Here is a 5,207-nt window from a genome sequence, read left to right on the forward strand (position 1 = left end):
TGTCTGCTTCTCTATATGTGAACTGCTCTAAGCCGTGTTCTCTTATATTTGAATTTAGATAGCTTGCCAAATATGAAATACCCCATACTTTGATATGGTGATAAATAAAGTTGAGCGAATGCAAATTGAGGTCAATTAAAATGTTTAAAAGTGATAAGAGACGAAATGAGTAGTTTAGGATAAAATATTTCGCAAGTGAGAAAATAACAATAAAATAATAATAATTTTATCGGAGGAGAATTTGTGAGATAAAAGGCAATTCGAAAGTTAAGTGAGGCATAATAAGGTATTTCAGGTACCAAGGAGACAAGATAAAAATTTTAAAATATTAATATTTAGCCGGATGTCGAAATCAGTCATGAAAAAGGATCATATGGTTGATCCAAGTGGGGGAGAAGATGACAAGCCCGACTCTATAAAAATATTTGTCATGACATACATGTGATGGATAGCATGTTTGCATGCTAAGAGAGTCCCGAAAAAAAAATTTACAAAAGTCGGTATTGTACCTAGAGGTACAACAAAGTTGAGTTAAACCTCGAACTAGATCAAATAGAGAATTTACGATGAAATTAAGAATTTTAAAGTCCCAGAATGGTTTAATATGGTGATTCGGAGTTTGAGGATCAATTTGGAGTCAAACCAAAATTTTCGCTATCTAGGGGTAAAATGGTCATTTGCCACCTGGGGGCAAAATGGAAATTTTTAGAAAAGATTTTTGGCCCCATTTGACTTATTGGAGTAAGATTTGAAGTTTAGAAGTGAAAAATTTTAATTTCGATATAATTTGGAGTAAAAGGGTAAAATGGTAATTTTGCCATCCGAAATCGAAAATTTAATTTTTAAAGGATTTTGATCAAATTTAATTATTTGGAGTGTGAAATGAGTATGAGGAGTGAAAATTATGCATTATGGTAAATTTTCATTTTTTGGGGCAAAAATGTAATTTTTTAAAAGTTCAGGGGCAAAAGTGTAATTTTGAAAAATTTGCTCCACCAAAACTTTGGAAAAATCTGAAAATTTCACTTAAGACTTGGATAAGTCAAAGGGAATGCATGGTGGAAAAAGTAGGACAAGTGGATGGCTAGAAAAAAAAATGAATTAATAAAATATTTAAAATATGAATAAAATAATATTATTTCATTAAACAATAAAAAGGCATAAAAAAATCAGCCCATAACCCATTCTTCTTCTTCAACATTCGGCCAAGCAAGAAACAAGAGAGAGAAAGGAGAAAATAAAACCCTAGCCAAGAAATTTAAAGGGAAAATAAGTGAAAATTCAAAAATCAAGTGAAAAAAGGTAACATTTCTTAAATTTGTCTTGTGCTTTACCTTTCCCATGCATTTTCCATCATTTTTCATGGTTGAATCATGTGATTTGAGGATGATTTCAATTCTGGTCATATGGGTTTAGAGAGAGAAAGTTGTTAGATAAATTTGATTTTGAGCTATGTTAGTGTTTAGTGTTAGTTTAGCATGTTTATGAGTAAAACAACAAGAAAAATATTTATCTTCTCCATGAATTTCCCTAGGCCGAATCTAGCCAATGGTATGTGAGGATGAGGTTGACTTTATTTTAAGAGAATTGGGTGGAAAAATGATGAATTATGAGGTTGGAAATTAAATGGGAATTTTCGGTGCAATAAATTGAAATTTTTACCCACTAGGGGTAAAAGCGTAATTTATAGTCCGGACTGATAAATTGGACCAAATTCACAGTCATTGAGGTATTGTGGATATAATTGGATAATTGAAATTGAAATGGATGGAATTGGAGTCGAATTGGGGATTTTAGGAATTTACACCGTGTATAGGCGAGTTAGGTCGGACACCGCAATTAAGCGATTGTCTAGACATTTCAAATCCTATCTAGTGCATACGCATGGATAAGAGCCTGAAATAATTTATGATAAATTGACACAATTTATTGAATTTTGTGTCATGGATTATGGATAGGTGGTGAGTCAATTGTTTCGGGTAAGAGACTGCACCCGAGGGCGGAAGATAGGAGTATTTCTACTCCTAATACTGTGAGTAAACTTATTATCGTCTTAATTATCTAGAGTAGTTTTATACAATTGTGTGATTTTATAAAAAAATGAGTTTAAATGGTAAATTGCTATGTTTTAAGAGAAATTGTGATTTTATAAAATGATTTTATAAATTTTCTGAAAAATCGAATATTGGTTTTGAAAATAGAGTAATTGGAGACTGCCTGCTTGTGTTGTAAATTTATGGTTTTAAATTGAATGGCTTATGACAATATATGAGCATGAATGGCTAAATTGATTTTGGTGTCAGAATTATTTGTATTGTGTATTCAGCCTTGAGAGGCTAGATTGCGATAAATTGCCATGTCATGCTAGAATGAATTTTATTGAATTGGTGGAGTATATATTAATTATTTACTGCAGAGGGGGTTCCGTGGACCAGCCTATTAGAGGGGCACGGTAAACTCCATTATATTATTACCTCGAACGGAGAGGCGCGTAGGGTATCTCCTGGGGTAAAGCTTAGGGTTCACTTCACGCCAAACCACCACGTGAAGGGGAACTCAGCCAACGCCAAGGAACGGCTGTATTTTTCTCAAACTAAAATATATTTTAAGTGTATACAAAATTTTAATAGCCTTGGCGGACTCGGTTAGATGCCCTGCGCAAGGTATCACCGAGTATGAGTTTTGGCACGAGCCAAAGTTTTAAGAAATTCATAAGCCAAGTTAATTACTCGATTTTTTATGAATTGATTTTATTTGGTTGAAATGAGTTGAAAGGTAATGAAATTACAGTATGATGATTTATTTTAATTGTCTCCATTTACTCGACTTTAGATAGTTTAGATGGTATCTGCTTACTCACTGGGATTTTATAATCTCACCACCCTCATTTCCTCACATTTCAGGCTCGGGGAATTCCATAGTTAGCTGACTTTGACAAGGACCTTCATTTGGACTCAAATAGATAAAAGCTATAGGTTTCCAGCTTCCGATGCATTTTGGATAGATGTGGGCCCACGTGTCACTGTAAAAGAAATTTTATGCTTTGGTTATTTGCTTTATAGTATATATGAATATAATTAACTTTTACGCTATAAGAATTATGTATCGATAGTTTTACAAAAATTATTTTACAAGAAAATAGTTATTTTATTGAATATTTTTATTATATTCAAATGGTCAAATTTTCACTTCAAATGAACGTTTTAGATACTCAATTTGTATTTAAATCATTAAATATATATTTTTTGCTTACCTACTACATTTTTAGCAAGTTTTGAGATTTTTGACAAAAATGACGAAAATGCCCCTATGAGCCGAAAAACAATATGTTATGTTCTGATTTGGAAATGATTTGTAATCCTTCGAATTTTGATATTTGATAACTATTGCTCACCGGGGAAGTGCAGAAGCTGATACGAGAGCCTTGCGGGGTTTCGATCGGCATTCGGGGTGAAGAATGTCTGTCGAGGTCTCGCGGCGGTTGTCACGGGCCCGATTGGGAGTTCCGAGTCGTGACAAAATATGTCTAGATTTAGACAACTTGATTTATGCTAGGCTCCGGACATCTCTATATCCAGATATATCGAGCTTAAGGATTTTTTATTTTTTCTTTAGCAAATTTACTTTATTTTTATTGTATGCATAAAGCTTAAGATTTTTCAAATCTTGACATTCAGCAATAAAATTGCATATTTCTAAAAAAAAATAATAATGTAATCATGGAAGAAAAATCATTATTTAAAAGATAATCTTAAGAAAGAAATTATTTTGTTAAAAAAATTTGATACAATTATTAATAAAAAATATCATAATTTATAACATATTATTTTATATTTATTTAAATTATTATAGATAAGTATATCATAAAACAAATATAATTGTTAAAAACATATTACAGAACAAATATAGCATTGGGCTTAAACCAAACAACTTGGATCACCATAAACAAGAGTCCTGAACAAACTGATGGGCTTGACAGCTCACTTTTTATTCCCTCGTTTCCCCAAAATGATGAAGTTTTTGACTTAGATATGTAAATCCTTAACAAAACGTAGAAGCTCCCAACCTCTCCTTGTTTCTTTCTAGCCCCCTTTTGTAATACCCCATACTTTGATAAGGTGACTAAAAAAGCTTATCGGATGCCAATTGAGGTTAATTAGAGTGTTTAAAAGTGATGAAAGGCGAAAGAAATAGTTTGGAGAAAATATTCTGCATGTGAAGAAATAATAATAAAAATATAATATTTTTATTGGGAAAGAATTAGCGAGATAAAAAGTGATTCAGAAGTGAATCGGGGCATAATAAGGCATTTTGGGTGCTAAGGAGACAAGTGAAATATTTTGAAATAAAATATTATTTTATTAAAAAAATATTATTAAAATATTAATATTTTATTCAATGTCGAAATTTTTCACGAAGGAGTATATGGTCAATCTAAGTGGGGGAGAAGAAGAACGAGGAAATTTCAGAGGAAAATGACGTTAATGGGGCCCGTGTGTCCTTATTAAATAAAGCTAGTTCGAGTAAGTAAATATTTTAAATATTATGGGGACATTGCGTTGGAGTACAAACTTTATATTTTGATTGTACATGTGTAAAAGAAGATAATAGAAGGAAATTGGAATTTAAAAGTGTAAAACCCGACCCTATAAATACATGTCATGACATACATGCATTGAGTAGCATGTTATTACGCTAGAAAAGCACCTAAGAATAGACGAAACCCAATATTGTACCTAACGGTACACTTAAATTGATTTAACCTCGAACTAGTTCAAATAGAAATTGTAGGATGAAATTTAATATTTTATAGTCCAGGAATGACTAAAAATGATTGTTCGGAGTTCGAGGGTTCATTTGGGGCACAATTAGAAATTTTGATATTCAAAGGCAAAATCGTCATTTTGCCACCTAAGATAATAATTTGATCATGGAGTGAAATTTTTGACCAAGATTAACTATATGGAGTATAATTTAATGATAGGAAGTGAAAAAGTTTAATTCTGGTGATTTTTGGAGTGTAGGGGCAAAATCGTAATTTTACCACCCACGGACAAAATTTGAGATTTTGAGAGAATTTAGATCAAATTTGACAAATTGGAGAACGGTATGAGTATAAGGGATGAAAAATATGTCTATGGGCAATTTTTCAATTTTTGGGGCAAAAATGTAATTTTTGACTTTTACGGAGACAGAAGTGTAAATTT

The 5,207-nt window shown here is 31.9% G+C and overlaps 1 long non-coding RNA gene across 3 annotated transcripts in view; it reads left to right on the top strand.

The window, feature by feature from the left end:
• The window catches only part of LOC108662167, a 6,181-nt gene continuing 2,235 nt past the window's right edge, over window positions 1,262–5,207 (top strand). Inside the window, exons 1-3 of one of the 3 annotated variants that reach the window (XR_001927955.1) lie at window positions 1,262–1,302; window positions 1,959–2,032; window positions 2,904–3,014. This is a non-coding gene — a long non-coding RNA (uncharacterized LOC108662167). Of the gene's footprint in view, window positions 1,303–1,958; window positions 2,033–2,416; window positions 2,457–2,903; window positions 3,015–5,207 lie in introns of those variants that run through there. The other 2 variants (XR_001927956.1, XR_001927957.1) reach the window with 2 other exon arrangements.

This window comes from Theobroma cacao, chromosome 5 (genome assembly GCF_000208745.1).
Source record: "Theobroma cacao cultivar B97-61/B2 chromosome 5, Criollo_cocoa_genome_V2, whole genome shotgun sequence".
Lineage (NCBI taxonomy): Eukaryota > Viridiplantae > Streptophyta > Magnoliopsida > Malvales > Malvaceae > Theobroma > Theobroma cacao.